Source organism: Artibeus jamaicensis, unplaced genomic scaffold (genome assembly GCF_021234435.1).
Source record: "Artibeus jamaicensis isolate MK-2021 breed Jamaican fruit bat unplaced genomic scaffold, CSHL_Jam_final scaffold_625, whole genome shotgun sequence".
Lineage (NCBI taxonomy): Eukaryota > Metazoa > Chordata > Mammalia > Chiroptera > Phyllostomidae > Artibeus > Artibeus jamaicensis.
Genome location: NW_026522051.1, coordinates 4,986,002 through 5,002,795, shown reverse-complemented (window position 1 = coordinate 5,002,795; position 16,794 = coordinate 4,986,002). Strand labels below are relative to the sequence as shown.

At 64.7% G+C, this 16,794-nt stretch overlaps 1 protein-coding gene across 4 annotated transcripts in view; it reads left to right on the top strand.

Annotated features, from left to right (window-relative positions):
* Positions 1-16,794, top strand: part of LOC119052365 (carboxyl-terminal PDZ ligand of neuronal nitric oxide synthase protein-like) — a 103,872-nt gene that overhangs the window by 55,274 nt on the left and 31,804 nt on the right. Inside the window, exon 1 of one of the 4 annotated variants that reach the window (XM_053659340.1) lies at positions 11,744-11,765. The exons of the other annotated variants lie outside the window; for them this stretch is intronic. The gene's annotated coding sequence lies outside the window, so the exon portion shown is untranslated. Of the gene's footprint in view, positions 1-11,743; positions 11,766-16,794 lie in introns of those variants that run through there. 4 annotated transcript variants of the gene reach the window in all.

The following is a 16,794-nucleotide window of genomic DNA, read 5'->3' as shown; positions in this document are numbered from 1 at the left end:
CCCCGAGCCTGTGCTTCCCTGGGAATCAGCTCCTTTGTCCGGCCTCTCAGCCCCGGGCCGTTACCCCGGGAGCTGCCAGTGAGGAATTTCTGCATTAAGGCCGGAGACTCCCGCTGGTCCCGTGCAGGCATTTCTGCTCACAGGTTGCCATGGCTGGAGTGGCCGCATCCAAGAAGCTGACCCTTCCCCTCCACCCGGCTAGTGCGCTTCCTGGGGGGCTGTGCCCGGTCCTCTTCCCACCCCTGCTTCCTGTCCTGCTGTGGGTTTTGGTTGGCATCCAGTGCCCAGTCTGCAGTCCTACCTGACGAATCGGATTGTTTTTCATTCTCCTTGGATGAATTACGAGCTTTCAGGACTCCGGTCGGGCTGCCTGGAGCTGGGCCCAGCCGGGCAGGTGTGGTGCCAGCTTCCCTGGCAGGCGGCCGTGCCAGAGTCCTTTGCCGTTGACCCTCGCGCTGCCTGGAAATACCAGGCCCGGTGCCCCGAGAGGGCGTTGTCACTCACAGTCCTGAAAGGCGGCTTTGTGCTGAGGAAAGCCTGTGGCGGGAGCTGATAAGCCGCCAGTTCACTTCCCCGTGAATCACAGTGAAAGGACCTTGCCCACGGAGGTCAGGTTGCTTGTCTCCTCTCAGCCAGTGTCACGGGCCTGTTCAAGGCCCAAAACGGGACCCTCTCCTGTCACAGTGTGTCACCGTGTGCCATTTCAGCCTGTCCGCTGGCTGTCCCACTACCTCCCCGCCCTGTTTAAGACCTTTTAACATTGTATTCAGGGTGCCGAGTACGAGGTATGTGGACTCTTGAAAAGTCATTCTGAAATTCCGAGACACTGTGATTATTCTCGTTAAGTGAAAAAGTACCCCCTTAGAATCAAGCTTCTGCTTTCACCTGAGAGGCCCGGTTTGTGTACCCACGTCCCGGACCCCAGCCCTCCTTTCTTACTACCTGCACTGAGACTCCGGGGAACCGGCGAAGGCAGGGGGGGGACGGGGTGGGGGCGACTGGGGACGCCCGATGAGCAGCTCAGGGCAGGTCCTCCCCCGCAGAGTGACGGGGCGAGGGTGGGGTGTGGGGGGTGCGCAGGCTGTGGGGGCCGGGGGCGCGGCCCCTGGTGCGCGCTGAGCCCGCGTTTGCGGAAGGTCGGAGAGGGCCTGGGCCTCCGCGTCCAAGCACAGGCAACACTGTAGGGAGGATCCGAGGTTGGACCGGTTCAGTTCACCTGCGATCCGGAGACTTCCGAGCACATTCCTAACTGTGCTCATAGCCGTTCGTTTACATGACACACTTCCCTCACCCGCCAGCGAAGCCGCCCCGTTTCAGGAGACGGCCCGCAAGGCAGGACGGATGCCCGGAGCCCCGCAGGAGGCCGGTTCGCAGGCACAGACCCGAAGGCAACTCGCGGTGACGAGACAGGCCCCGCCCTCAGTTCTGTGCGCGGGGCTGTGATGTGCGGACTCCCCTGCGCCCTGCGCCCGGCGCCCTGCAGGGGGCGCCCCGCAACTCAATTTCAGGAAGTTCGCGTCCACTGTGGCCCTAATTCGTGCTCCTCGCCACTTCGCATCCACGCGTGGAGACTGAGTCGCGTCAGTAACTGGTAATGGACGGGTCCTGCAGGCCTAACCCCTTTGGTCTGGGCCTTGGTGCGTGGCTGGAGAGGGAGCGAACCAAGCAGGCAGGCCGTCCCCGTCCCGCGGAGGGCCGGGGCCTGCAGGCCGTCCTTCGCTCGCTAGGGGCGCACCGACTGCCTGGCCGGGAGGGTCTGCACTGCGTCCCAGGTGCCGCGCCGGCTCCTCCTGCTCCTGACAGTCCCCGAGCCTTCTCCCCTCCACGGCACTCTGCTGGAGGGGGCGGCCGGCCAGTGGGAACTGAGGGCGTTCCGTGGTTTTCAAGGTGGTTGAGCTTTGTAGGCACCGGGTCTTAGAACCAGAACCTGGAGCCTGGAAAATGGTCAGGAAGGAAAATACGGTCCACGTTGGATGCGAGTCACTGCGACACCAGGAGGGACAGCCCTTCTGACGGACAGTTTTGCTTTAACAAATGAAAATAAACAAAACACAGCGGATGTGCTGAGTAAGAAGACAGAGGGGAAGCTGAGGACCCGTCCTCCGAACCTGATTATCCAGAGGAACTCGGATAGAAGGCGAGGGGAGGGGGTTGGAGGACAGCAGTCTCTCTCTGTCACCAGGGGCGTTGCTAGAGCCCTTCCCGTGGCCAGGCTGTGATGGCTGGGGTTTCCCAGGTGGGACCACAAGTCCTGAGTAACTGCCTCAGAGCAGGGCCGGGCTCCGGGGCAGTGAACCAAAGGGACGGTAAAAGCAGGGCCTGGGGTCTCCCACGGTGAGGAAGTGAGCGTCCGCCGTGAGGCATCTCAGTAGAAGCAAGGTTCTAAGTAGCTTCCTCCGGAAACCTTTCTCTTCCCAGGAACAACCCCGAGACCTGGCGCAGGGGGTCCCACCAGAACTGCTCGCTCCTCGGCAGCCCGCCCCCCCCCACGCTGTCCCTCCAACCAACCAGGGTGCTCGGCTGCGGTTAGGGGTCGCGCCCCCGATTTCCCACTCTTGGTTCCCGGTGGCTCCCCCTTTCCTGCAGGTGGCACACGACGCAACCCACAGCCAGTCGTGGGAAAAGTGCCTGCAGTCTGTCCCCACCCCACGCCCTCGGTGGTGCGGGTACCGGGGTGCAGGCTCCCCCCACCCTGTCGTCCCTCCCCAGCCCTGTGAGTGGGGGGCTGGTGTGGAAGCTGCGGGGAGTCTGCGCCCTGGGGCCGCTCTGTGTGCCTGATGAGGCCGTGACGCCCGCCCCCTTCCACCCGAGGCTGATGGGCCCTCAGGCGCCTGGCACGTAGTCAGGTCGTCCCACATCTGTTTCCTTAAAGTCTCACCCCAGGCAAATCCAGCTCATCTGGGCTCTGCAGCCGGGCTGCGGACCTCTGCTGATTGGTTCACTTCGGGGGGCCCAGCCTCCAGACCCTCAGGCGACTGTTAGTGCTCCCCAGGGCAGGCCCCGCCCCGTGGTCACCTCCACCTTGGCTCCCTGCACTCGCAGCTCAAGTTACCTTTTGCACCAAGTGGAACCGTTGACACAAATAAGTTACCTGTGTTCTCTGTTTGGAAACGAGGACTATGATAACTCCAGGAAGATAAATATTCCCGCTTGTCTTCACCTTTCAGTCAAGAAGCAGGTTGGGCACCTGCTGGGGCACCAGACCGGGGCCTGGTGTGGGGGACACGGGCACAGTCCTTGCGCTCGGGGGCCTGCATTGTGGACGGGTGGCAACAGCATGGACGGACTTGCCCGCTGTGACGAGTGCAGTGAGGAAATGGGAAGGGCGTCGGAGGACCCGGCACGTGGCCTGGGGAGTCGGTGGGCTCCTCTCGGAGCCCCTCTGGGGCCATTGCTCACTCGCTTGTTCTCACCCGCAGCCGGGCCAGCTCCCTTTCCGTGTCTTGGGGCTGCTGGGCCCGGGCAGCTGGTCAGTCCTCCCCCTCGAGTGGCCCTCGGGTGGCCCTCGGGGGGCAGGCCAGGACTTTGCCCTTCACCCTTTGTGCCTCCAGCAGCTGTCTTCTCCCCAGGGGCCACCTTGTCTGGGGGGAGGGAGGGGCACAGCCTGGAGCTGCCCCATTCACGCCTCTTTGGGTTGTGAGCTTGAACAAAATGGACACAGGAATCGCAGAACGCGGGCTTAGAGGACGCACGTGGGAGCGGAACCAGCCGCCCTCAATGCCAGCGTTGAGCTCTCGTTGCTGACACTCACGGTTCCGTTCTTGTCTTTTTTCCTTGCTTGCTTACGCTCTGTAACACACCTATTTCTACGAAAAGTCATCGCTTTAAAAGCATCTCTGTTGGAGAGGACCATGTGGACGTCTCTCGGTGGACCTTCTGTGACGACGGTAGAGCAAGCACGTTTGAAACCCACCCCAGACTAGAGAGAGCTGCCGAGACCGGAGAGCAGGGGACTCACGGGGGCCGTGGGGCCACGAGGGCCGGGAGGCTGCTCGAGGAGGCCGCCGGCAGGACCGCAGGGCTCTGACACTGTCAGTAAAGGCTCCGCCGGCCGCCTCTGGCTTTGTCAGGGCGCCTTGAGTCGGGCTGGTGTCCCCCCACCCCCGCAGACTGGAAAAGCACATGTGTGCTTGTCTGTGTACCTATGAGTTACACGGAGCCCACCTGGCACGGCTGTGTTCTGCACAGACAGACGCTGACCTCGGGTGCCACCCCCGCCCTGTGCGGGTTTGCAGGTCGTAAGCGGCAGGGAAGAGGCTGGCCGTGTGCAGAGCTTTGGGCAGACTCAGACCTTGGGGGGCAGGTGGCAGTTCGGCAGTGGTCGGGGGGACCCTGGGAAACGCCCACACTTTTAGCTTGGAGCCTGCGGGCTGTGCCTTGGGCGTCGGGCAAAGCGGGCCTAACCTGGCGTGCACGGGGCCGGCGCCATGCTTCTGACCAGCTCAGGTGCGGTCTCTCTCCCCACCTGCCGCCAGAGCAAAGGCCGGTCCCCGGAGGAAGTGCTGCCAGTCCGAGCCTCAGGCCAACGCTGCGGTTTTTCACGTGCCTGTGAGACAGCAGCACGTGGCTGGATGTCTGTGCCAGACCCAGTGACAGCGCCGTCACCACTCATGGACTTGAAACCGCAGTGACTCACCATTCAAAGAACAAGGAGAGAAGATGGAGAATTTTAGCAGAGTCGGACTCTTGTACAAAGAATCAAAATTCTAGAACCAGCATTTCCCTGGGAGCTGGTAACACCTTAAGCCTCTCACCCTTTCGTAAAGGTGGGAGCTGGGGTGCGGCTGGAGTCTGGGGCCGTGACCCTGCCCAGGGGAAGGGTCCTCAGGGTTGTCCCCAGTGGGGTCCCCGGCGTGCGTGGCCGGCCTGTGGCTGGGGAGGGAGGCTGCGGGGCAGTCTCAGTCCAGGAACTGGGGGTAGAGGTGCAGGGCGGCAGCCGGAGACTGCGGACACCCCTTCAGCGATGCATTTTCCTTGCTGCCTGCTGCGCCCAGTAGGCCCAGCCGGGAGGCAGAAGCTCCTCCAGTGGTGAGAACAGGAGAGATCAGTAGCTAGAAATGGGAACCACCCCTCAGGGGTGAAAAAAATTTCACAGAACACCGGGGCTGCCTCCGGGGAAAGAGGATCCCCAAAGGTGCGTGTCCAGCGCCCAGAGGGGTAGGGAAGTCCTGGGGCGCCAGCAACACTGGGGGGCCACGTGCCCCAGAAGCCGAACGAACGCGGAACTGCAGCACCTGGACCTCGGAGAGAAACCCGCTGCTGGCGCCTGCCCAGCGCCCTCTGCTGGCAAGACGAGGAACCCGCAGCAAAGCCCCTAGGCTTCCGGACAGCCCGGCCCACTGCGCACTTCTCAGTGCCCGGGAGCCACGGGAGAAAGTGAAAGGAACCAGCTCACGCCGACGCCATCCTTTCATTTATCCCACTGTGTCCAGAGTGGTATCTTTCAGTGTCATCGGCGTGCAGTGGCTGCGGTATTTCTGTATCTTTCGTCCAGTCTCCGGAACCCAGCGGGTACAGAGCTGGCCCCGCGGTGGCACTCAGCCCGTGTGGCTGGTGGCCCGTCACCAGTGTGGCCCGGTCACACAGCCGGTCGCAGCAACGTGGATTTGGGGCCCAGAGGCCGTCAGCCGGTGACGGCACACGATCACAGCAGTTACGTGGCCGCCAAACACAATGTCACAGGCAGTGAAAAGGCACTTCCAGAACGCGGTGGGAATTTTGGGAAAAGGCTTATGTTAAGGCAAATAGCATTTGGGACTGTTTGCAAATAGACTCGACTTTGTGATAACAAAAGTCTCAATAAAAAACAGAGAAGGGAAACACACTGCAATTGTAGCAGCGGCTGCCTTTGTGGGGGTCCTGGGCTGTCGGCCCCCCCATGGGTCCTTAACACACAGGGCGGAGGTGTTGTAGGAGGGGACATTTTCCCTGCTGGACATCTGAGAGCTTTTTTAACTTGCCCGCCACTGCCCTGCTGCATCCCGGGGACCTGATTCTGGGAGCGCTCCCCCGACGGAAAGCTTGGCTCAGACTTCGGCTTAGTCCTGTCCCCACAAGAGAACCGGTTCTTTCTGTCAGGATTCGCTGCTTACGCACGACCAGCAGCCCCCCGGGGGTCGGGGTCACAGCCTCCCACACGAGCCTCCTGGCGCTGCTGCGGCTCCCCACTGCACCCCTCCCCACTGTCCTCTCCCCACTGCACCCCTCCCCACTGTCCTCTCCCCACTGCACCCCTCCCCACTGTCCTCTCCCCACTGCACCCCTCCCCACTGTCCTCTCCCCACTGCACCCCTCCCCGCTGTCCTCTCCCCACTGCACCCCTCCCCACTGTCCTCTCCCCACTGCACCCCTCCCCACTGTCCCCCCACTGCACCCCTCCCCACTGTCCTCTCCCCCCACTGCACCCCTCCCCGCTGTCCTCTCCCCACTGCACCCCTCCCCACTGCACCCCTCCCCGCTGTCCCATCTCCCCACTGCACCCCTCCCCACTGCACCCCTCCCCGCTGTCCTCTCCCCACTGCACCCCTCCCCACTGCACCCCTCCCCGCTGTCCTCTCCCCACTGCACCCCTCCCCACTGTCCTCTCCCCACTGCACCCCTCCCCACTGCACCCCTCCCCACTGTCCTCTCCCCACTGCACCCCTCCCCACTGTCCTCTCCCCACTGTCCTCTCCCCACTGCACCCCTCCCCACTGTCCTCTCCCCCACCCTGTTTCTTCCCCACTGCTGTCTCCCGGCTCCGCACCTTCCAGGGGCCTCTGCTGCCCTGTCCCCGCCTCTACGCCTCCCCCGCTCCCCGTGGGAGCTCCATCAAGGCCGGACCATCACAGGGTCCCCTGGTTTATGTTGCAGACGAGCGGTGCACGCTCAGCGGTGCAGAAACGCGCCCGTGGGGAGATCAAAGCCGCAGTGTCCGGTCAGATGCCGTCACCACGCTGCTTAATTAAAGCCAGGCCTGCGTGACGGGCTCCGTGACAGGGAAGCGAGGCCACTGCTCACAGGTGGTGGCAGTTAACTCCTGGCCCACGTCTCCCGTTCACAGGGCTGGCGTGCAAGGAGGGCCTGTCTGTCTCACCCACTGCTGACATTAGTGTGTCTCCGTGTGCACACGCACTCACACGCAGCCAGGTCACTGCATGAATGACAGACATGCTGGATGAGGGAGCTGGAGGGGGCGTGGCCTGTTTGGTGCCGGCCCTCCAAGGCCAGAAACAGGCCTCAGGGACCCGCCGGGCTGGTGGGGAGCAGCGCCCCCATTTCCTGACCTGGGGTCAGAGTGTGTGGCTTGGGGTCTCATCCTCAGCCCAAGGCCGGCGGCGTGAGGACGTCGGCCAGTCCGGAGTTAAGCACATGTGACCTTGGGTTGAGTCTGTGCGTCTGCCGGAAATTACCTCGCACCTGGCGGTTGTTGAGCAAGAACGGAGCGGGGGTTAGAGCCAAGCCCCGTTCACGACAAAGCGCTCAGCTTGGGCAGACCAGGGTGTGGGCTGGGGTGCAGACGTGGGGTGGTTCAGCTTCGTGCCTCGCAAAGCCGAGCGTGCTCCACGGAGGGAAATGGGTGGTCGCTTGTGGTCTCCAGTGGAGACGCGAGTCCTTTCCCTGTGAGGGGAGAGGAGCCGAGGGAGCGGCGTGGCCAGCCCTCGGGGCCGCGGGCCGTTGGGGGGGTGCAGCCCGGCGTGCACACCCACCCTCGGGTGTGCGGGTGTGCGCAGTGTCCTGTGTCCTGACCGCCTGTGACCAGGCAGCGTGCCAGGGCCGGAGAAGACCACGCCGCCTGCTCCTCCAGGGAAGTGCTTGGGCGGAAACTTGGCCGTAGTGGGGAGGGGTGAGGCGGGGGAGGGAGAGGCGGGGGAGGGCTCAGGGAGGTCTGCGGGGGCGCTTCATCTTCAGGGAAAGCGGTGGTGTCCTTGCCTGAGGGACTCGTGCCCAGAATGTGCAAAAGGTTCTCAAAATTCAATAACAAGGAAATAACCCAATTTAAGGAGCGGGCACAAGGTTTGAATGGACACGTCACCAAAGAAGCCACACAGATGGCAGTCAGGCCCTTGAAAAGACACTCAGTGTCATTAGTCATTAGGAGACGCAAATTAAATGCACAGCGAGTAATTGCAAGCAGGCCGAGTGCAGACGACCGGCCGCATCAAGGTCGGTGAGGACACGGGGCCTGGACACTTGCTGCCGGTGGGGGCGCCGCGCAGCCTCTTTGGAAAGCAGTGTGCCAGCCTTTTGGAATGCCAAGCACACACCTGCCGTGTGACCTGACCGTTCCACTTCCAGGTATTTCTGCTGAAGAGAAATGGAAGGACACGTCCGCACAGAGGCCTGGGATGGTGACAGCCCCGCCCTGAGACCTGTCCTGGGGCCCATTAGTGATGGCTCCTCAGACGCCACTAGGACCCCTCACCTGTCAGGGTGACAGCCACTTGCCCCTGTGGCTGGAATTCTTCCCAAGAGCAGGCAGTGGGGGTGAGAGCAGAGGTCGCTTCCAGGGCAGCCGGGCTGCCCACCCCTGGCCGAGGTTCCTCGGGGGCGTGGGCAGGGCAGGCCCATTCCAGAGCGCGCCTTTACTTCACAGTCTTTCTGAGCTCGTGATGGGTGCGGGGCCTCGGGACCCACGCAGGAAGTGGGGACATGGTCCAGGCCTGTCTCTCAGGACCTTGTGGTCATGACACGTAGGCACACAGGGATGGAGCAGGTGGCGAGGGTCTTGCCGGAGGTGGTCACCGGTGCTGCTGGCAGAGCACGCGGGCTGGGTCCTCAGGAACCTGGAGGGAGGAGCTTCCTGTCTCCTGGGTGTCTGGGCTCAGCGCTGGGTGCCACTGCGCGGGAGCCCAATGACCGGGAGAAGGTGCCATCTTGCTGCCAGGGCAGTGGTTGTCCAGGAGACAGAGGTGGCGTGTGTAGGGTTAACGAGCCTGTGTGTCAGAGGTCAAGAGGGTCAAGAGAAATGGCTTCTGGCTGGGATCCCTCTTGACCCTGGACAAGTCGTTTCCTGGGCCCCTTGGCCTCGGTCTTCCCGACTCTGGGACTGGGAGCCTGGGTGGCTGTGTGGCAGGTGCCGGGGTGTCCAGGGGAGGTCTGGGAGCGTGAGCAGGGCCAGCCCGCCTCTCTGGAGAGACACTAACGCCGATGCCGAGAGGAGACGGCTGCCCTGGGGCACGTGGGGGTCAGGGGTTCCTGGGGCCTGGAGGTCGTTCCGTGGGAAGTGTGCCCGCTGGGAAGTCATGCCCGCTGGGACCGTGGGCTTCAGCCCCCGGCCACTGTCCTCCCCGGACCCTTCTCCACGATGCAGCCTCGGTGCTCAGTTCCCAACGCTGGTCTGGAGGGGCCCGGACACGCAGCGTGTGTGTCGGTTCCGTCCCCCCTGGTGTGTGGCTCAGCCCTCCCGCTGTCCTGTCACAGGAAGGCTCTCCCGCGCAGCCCCTCCCGTCGGGGTTCGAGGCCACGTGCCCGTGATGAGTGTCGCAGCGGGGCCTCCGGGGGGCAGATGTGAGCGAGGAGCCCGTGGCGCCGCCCTGGGTCTCCTCCTCTCCTCCCCACCCCCCGCCCCCGTCTGCAGGCCTCCCGGTGGGGCCGGGCTGCTCCCCTGTCCCGGAGCGGACGGGAAGGATGGCAGGCGCCTGGGCGGCCCTGCGGGCGCGCATTCCCTCAGCCGGGGTCCAGGCTCCTCCCTCTCGGGCCCAGACGCTGTGCAGACTTTCTGGGCCAGGTGGCTGCGGGGGTGACGCCTGCTCTCACCTGCATTTCCAGACTCTGGATCCTCCCGACTCCCTCTCTCCACCCTAAGTGGACGCCCCAGGTCTGGGGACGTCCCTGCCCGGCGCGCCTGCATCCCCTGACCAGGGCCCGTGTCCACCAACCTGTGATGTCGGCATCTCACGCCTGCTGAGACTCAGCTCCTGGCCCAGGTGGGGACAGCCAGGGGGCCATGGGATGTGGCCCATCTTGTCAGGGCAGTCTCCACGTCACAGCGACTGGCCCTTTGCCTGCCGTGTCCCCAGGGAAGGCTGGTGACAGGAGGACCTGTGCTGTCCTGCTTGGAGTCACTGGGCTGGCAGCCTTTGTTGACGCAGGTGTGGCATCTTAGGTGGCCAGCATCCCTCTTACGGCTTACCCCCGTTACCCGGACTGGCGGTCACTGTCCCCATGGGACAACTGTGATCTGGGTGCACGTCTGTTGGCTGCTTACGAGACCTGCCTGCTGCCCCGTGTGGGGCTCTCGCGGGGTTAGGAGTGGGCACCGTTGACGGGGGGCCCCAGAGGCAGGAGCAGACAGCAGAGGGGCTTCGAGCGCCCCTCCTGCCTGAGGAGGGGTCACAGCAGGGAGGGGGGACGGGCCGCGTGTACCAGTTTCCTCGGACCCCCGTGGTCCTCTGCAGAGTCTGGGGCCCGGCAGACGGGCGAGCTGTTCCGGGTGCCACTGGATTCGCCCCCGGTCCACCAACACATGCAGCAGCCCGCCCCCCATGCCCCCCATCCCTGTGCTGTGGGATTGGAGGTCTCGGCGCACCCACCGCATGCGTCTTCAGAGGACACACAGTGCGTTCCCCCGTCTTGACTTAACTCCATTTCTTCCAGTTTTCTCCTCCGCCCCTGCATCCCCCCACCCCCCACCCCCCTCGGCCTGTCATCGGGGTGACGGACAATGGACGGCGGCCACGGTTCCTTTGGTAACGGCGGCTGCGTCGTCTCCCTGGAGACCTGCACGGAGGCCTCCGTCCCCAGACCAGCTCCTGCGGCTGCAGGGCTTTGTCCCCTGAATGCACCAGCGTGGGGTGCGGGCTCTCTGGGCGCCGGCTCCACCGTGCCTTTTGGCTCCTGGCACTTTGGGCAGAGTTGGCTCCGCCCGGCGTGGGGGCGGGGGAGCTGGTGGTTCGCTCGGCCCAGCCCGCAGCCACGCGTCGTCCAGGGTCCAGCAGCAGATGACCCAGCAGCTTCAGCCAGTGGGCATCTCGGTTTTCCAGATGCCCGGCAGCTCCCGGTGCCCCACAGCGGGTGGGAGCACAGTCCATGGGCGAGCTGGACGCCACTGTGTCTGCAGGGAGCCCTGTCTTGGGGCGCCACGGGGGAGCTGTGCCAGTCCCGGCCCTCTCTGCACCTCTGGGTGCTCCACGGGGAGGACTGAGCCCCTGGCACGCCCGCAGCGCTTCCCGGTTCACGCAGACACCGCTCCCGCGTTCGGGGCCCATCTGGTTGCTCCCCTCTCTCACCGGCTCACGGGAGCTTCCGGTGAGACGTGGGCATCCTTGCTCCTAGTTTCTTAACATCAGGGCCTCCTGGGGCCGGGGTTTCCGGGGACGAGGCGCGGTTTAGGAGGGCGCACCTGGGTTGTGGGGGCGCGAAGGAGCCCCTCCCCCACACATGCCCCAGGCTGACCTCACGCGAGTTAGTACTTGTCACTGCGAAGCGTCACTGCAAAGCAACTGGGGTGTTTCTGGCTGATGGATCAGACATCTTGTTAAGACTCCCTGAGCCGTTTCCCAGGGTGCGGGCCAACCTGCTGGCTTCCGGCTTGGGGACTTCCCCATGGGCCCCGGAGGGCAGCAGGCGGCTCGCTGGCCGGCGGGGCTCACAGAGGAAGGCCAGAGCTGACGCCCGCGGGCTCCGCTGGGGCCGAGGGTCCTGAAGTGGCCCCAGGGGAGGGAGCGCAGCGGAGGTTGGGGGGTGGAGGGGTGGGGAGCAGAGCCGAGACTCTCCCCACTCCTCCTCCTGGGAGGGGGCAAGCTTGCCGGTCATCGGCAGGCGGAGCACAAGGGCTGGAGCAGGTTCGTGACTGGGTCCCGCAGGGGCTGCAGATCAGGAGAGGCTGGGGCCGTGGGGGTCCCAGGAATGGGGGACAGATGGGTGCGTCCTTCACGGAGCAGCACAGTTCACGGGGCGGGTGGGTCTCGGGCTGTGCGGCCCACGCAGTCTGGGGTGCAGGGTGGGGTGCTGCGCCCCTCCTGCAGTGGGGAAGCTGCGGCCGTGTGAGGGCCGCCCCTGGGCTCGCGCCGCTGGGAGACCCCGATCGGGCTTCGGATCCAGGCCTTTCTCAAGCCCGGTTCTTTCCGCTGTGCCCATCTCCTCTGCGGTCCGTTCTCTGCGACCCCGCGCTGTGTGCAACGCTTGGCTGAGGCTGGGGGGACCTTGCTGTCTCTCTCCCCTGTCACCTAGCACCGGGTGCGGCTGCTGAGACTGCACCTGGTGGGAGGGGCCGCTCTGTGGTCCTGAGTCTCTCACCTGTAGGTGAGACCGGTGCTGCGTGAGGTCGCTTCCACCGAGTGGTCAGGAGTCGTGAGTGTTGGGCTGAAGGGGCTCCGCTGGGGGGGAGGGGACTATTGAAGTCTCAGCCTCGAGTCCACACAGGGGCTGCAGAGCCTCTGGTGGGAGGGGAGTTGCCCAGCGTCGGGCAGTGGACTCGCCGGGGGACAGCGGGGGCCCAGGCTTCTCTGTGTGTGATTTTCCCCGTCAGAGTCGGGGACCCAGGTTCCAGTCCCACACGTGTGACAGCTGGTGGGGGAGGGGCGGCCGCCCACTGCGGGCGTGGGACCCACTCACGGCCGTGGCTGCTGTGGCTGTCAGCCACCGTTGAGGACCTCACGTGGCACTCCTCTCTCCACGCTTCCTCTCCTGGGCGTGGGTGTGTCCCTTCCTTATCTAAGTGTCACAGAGGTCAGCTCTCTGTTACGGACCAGATTTATTGCCTTGTTTTGCTTCTTCCACAGCTGGCCGTGCCCTGGCCCTGGCCGCGTTCCGAGCCTTGCTGCTGACCTCTCTCGCGCTCACTTCCTGCAGACACAACACGCTGTCTGCGTCCCCGAGCTCTGCAGGCTCAGGAGTCCACTGTGTCCCCCACGCCCCTGCCCCGTGGGCTGCCTGGCCCCCAGCCCTCCGGGCCCCCTCCCTGGTCTCCCAGGAAAACCCTTCGTTCTCCGACCCCCTAACCACGCCGTGCTCCTGACACTGAACCACAGCTGTCACGCACGGGCCCTTCTCGCTGGCCTGGGAGCTGGGGCCGTGCTCTGCAGTCACAGCGATGCCCTTGCCGGTCCCCCCCGCGGGGCCTGGTGGGACGTGGGTGCTGACGGCCGGGAGTCGGTGTCAGCACAGCCTTGGGGCCGGGAGGCCTTGGTCCTCGGCCTTCCCACGGGCCCTCGGCCCCCTTCCAGGCACCTCGCCCTCCTTGCCTTGTGTCCGGGTGGACAGTCTCCCACCCACAGCTCACCCCTCAGCTCCAGGTGCGTGTCTCAGGCCAGGCTGTGGTCTGCGGTGTGAAGCCCCTGAGCGGCACCTGTCTGACCTGCCGTGGCCCTGCGTGTGAATTTGGGGGTGGGGGGAGGTGCCCACAAACGAGTCTGCCACCGGGTCCGTAGGGCTCCTCGTGGCCACGGGCCGAGGTCTGGTGCGTGTGGCGGCCACGCACGTGTGACTGACACAGGTCAGTGGTGGAGGGTAGCCCCAGGTGGCGGAGGTGTGGGTGACATAGGGTGGGTTTTGGGGGGCCCTTCCCACAGCCTGTCGGCTGTGATTTACATCCTGGCTGTGGGCCCTGAGGCCTCACCGTCTGGGACAGGAGCCCACGGACGGGTGCTCCCGTGGCCCCCAGGACACATGGGTGCCCTTGTCTCCCCTGAGCCGGGTTCCTTGTGGGCGACTGAGTCCACACCGGGTTGGCCTTTGAAAAGACTCTCCCACACCCGGGAAGGCATTCCTGAGATGTTTCTGGGCTGTAAATCAGCCCCTGGACTGTGAGGGCTTGAAAGGCCGTGTGGTCTCTGGCGAGCACGGGGGCCGTTCCGGCCGGACCGAGGCGGACCCTCAGGTCTGTGTGAACAGCGGCGGCTGTGGGTGGCCGGTCCCTTTCTCTGCGAATGTGCGTTTCCGTGAAAGCTTTTGAAAATATTTAGCTCAACTCTTATGTAATCGTCTGGCTCTGCCAGCTCCTTTGTGCCGTTTTCATAAACTCGGCCCCTCGCTCAGCATTCACACGGTCGTGGCTCAGCTCTCGAATTTGCCTGTGCAATTTAACTGCGTGTGAGATGACTTTTCTTTCTTAGTTGAACTGCCAGAAAGCCATTAAAGTTTACTGGTAATTAGGTTAAGTTCACAGCACATAAATCCACAAAGTCAGCCGCCTTCAAAAAGCATGAGACGGTTACGACCTGTACGTTGGGGGGGGGGGCAGGTCTTATTTAGAGAACAGCTGGTTCCTTTGCTCAGGCTGGACCAGGGTCAGTGGCTGCGTTTTGGGGACAAAGTGTCGCCTTTGTGTGCCCAGGTCGTGATGTTTCCCACCTGCTTGTGATCCCTGCGTCTGCGAGGAGCTGAGGCCCCGTCACCCAGCCTGTCCCCTTGCGCTGTCTGGTCCGGTCCCCTGCAGCCACCCCTGTGGCTTCTTCCTGTTGGAGTCGGTGACGGTGTCTCCCTGGAAGGAGGGAGCTCGTGGGCACGAATGGGCTCGGTGCCCGTGGAGGTGCCGAGTTTCCAGGCCGTGACGGAGCCCAGGTCACGTGTGGGGTGCCCGGCGCCCAGGCTCTGCCGCCGCGTGTGCCGGAGTGTGGAGCGAGTGTGTGATTGGACGGAAGCCCTGCCTCGCGCAGCTTTGGATGGAGATCCCGGTCTGCAGGGTGGGAACCCCGTGACGCCGCGTCCCTCGTGCACAGGACGACGAGGGCAGACACCTGTCTTGGCTCTGTCAGCAGGGCGCCCTGACGTGGTGCCTGTGACAGGCGGGTGTGGACGTGGGGCCCAGGTTCTCAGTCACGCTCCTCACACTCTCAGTGCCGGTGCCGGGGGTGAGACTGCAGGTCGGAGCCAGGGTCCGATTAGGCGGGGTCGAGGGACGGGGGTGCCCGCGTGTGGCCACAGTGCCACGTGCACTCGTGGGGTGGAGCGTGTGCCCGCAGCCCGCCCAGCGATGTCAGCTGACGGGGAGGAGGCGTCCGGAGAGGCCGCACTGATTCGCTGGCCACCCCTCTCGGTGCTAGTTCTCCTGTCTCGGGTCTCACTGGCATCAGGACGTAGGGGGTTGGATTCCTGTAACGGCCGAAAATCGTTGAGGATTGAGGCCAAGGGCAGCCTGTCTTGGTGAGCCGCCTCGCTGCTCTCCCGGCGAAAACCACAGGCTGTGATCACGGGGGCGCCAGCCCCTTCGTGACGCAGTTTGTCCTTCAGGGTGGGTTTCCCGCAGGTCTCGGGCGATGATGACGTGTCTCAGGCGCCGGGTTCCCAAGGCGGCCGCTTCTCGGGCTAATGTCTTTTTGGACCCATGGGCTGGGGGGCTGGGGCAGAAGGAAGGCTGTCGTGAGCACCGTCCCAGTCTGTCTGGGCTGCCACGGGCGGGGGCGGCGGAGGGTGGCGGGCATTCCGTCTGCTCCGTGAGGGGCTGCAAGTCCAAGGTCACGGTGCCGTGTGCTCAGGTTCGGGGGAGGCCCTTCTTTCTGGTGGTGGGCGGCCTTGTGCTCACTGTGACCTCGGTGGCAGAGGGTTGGGGAGCTCTCTGGGTCTTTCTGTGTCGTCCTGGTGGCCGGCCAGCATTTCTGGGAGGGGGACACGATGGCTGTGCTCCTGCCTGTCTCGCATCCGTGGGAGCGGCCACCACGCAGGCCCCCGAGCACACAGCCCAGCTCGCCTGCCCCTGAGACTGTCACAGTGGCCCTGTGAGGGCCTGGTCGATGTGACTCTGAAGTGTCCCCTCCCCTGAAATGGCTCCGTCTCCCGCTTCTCGGCACTCTGGACAGCGCCGGACAGCGCGGTTCCTGCCTAGCGCCCTCCTTGCACGCGATGCCCCTCTGGGTTTCTCTGACCTGCTGCGTCCGGTGCCCTTCCCCGGGTGTGGGGTGTGAGGTGCGAGGAAGCACCAGAGGAGATGAAGGTGAGGTCGCGTGAGAAGGGGCCCGGGGAGGCGGCAGGCTGAGGGTGGCCCTGACCCCGTGACGTTCAGTGTCCAGTGAGCCGCTCCCCGTCTTGCCCTGTGGCCAGACGGGCGCCTGCACCGCAGGCTGCACCGCACACGTGCCAGTGCCTGCATTTCGGGCCGCCGGGGTTCTGGCCCCAGGAGAGAACAGGATGCTGAAGGACGTGCGGAGCAGGGGCAGGTCGGGACATTCGGATTCGGGTCAGTTTTCTGTTGATGGACTTGGGGAACGCGACAGGCCCCCAGTGGCACCGTCACCACCTGCTGCTCCAGTCCTTCATCTCTCAGACTCCGTCCCACTAAACCCTCCCCACTCGCCCTCCCTGTCCCCGGCCCCTGCTTTGACTTTGAACTTCACTGCTCTGATCTGCCTCGTGTCAGCGGAATCACAGCACCTGTCCTCTTGTGACGGGCGCGCGCCGTCGCTGAGCGGGGTGTGCTCGAGGTCCCGCCACGTCGCAGCAGTCGTCAGAACGTCCGTCTGTCCCCCGGGGGGCTGTGGGCTGCCTCCACCTTCGGGAGGGGGAGAACAGTGCCCCTCTGAAGGTGGGGTGCCCGGATTTTGTGTCTCGCTGCTGCCGAGTCACTAAACTTGCAGGTGGGAGGGGCAGAGGACGTCCGAGAGCCCTGTGCGCCAGGGTGCCCGGCCAAGGTGCTCCCAGCAGGCAGCTGGGGCTGCGGGCGGGGGGGGGGAGCAACTGTCGCGGCACCACCCACCCTCCTGTGGAAACATGCCACGAGCATCACCGGCAGCAGGGCCACAGGCTCGTCTGGGACGGTTGTGAACACAGCGGAGCACCCCGGGGACCCCGGGCAAGAGCCCCTCCCTCAGCTCTGCAAACCCCCGCTCGGGGACAAGAGGCCACATCGTGACCCAGGCTCCCGTGGGGGTTGGGATG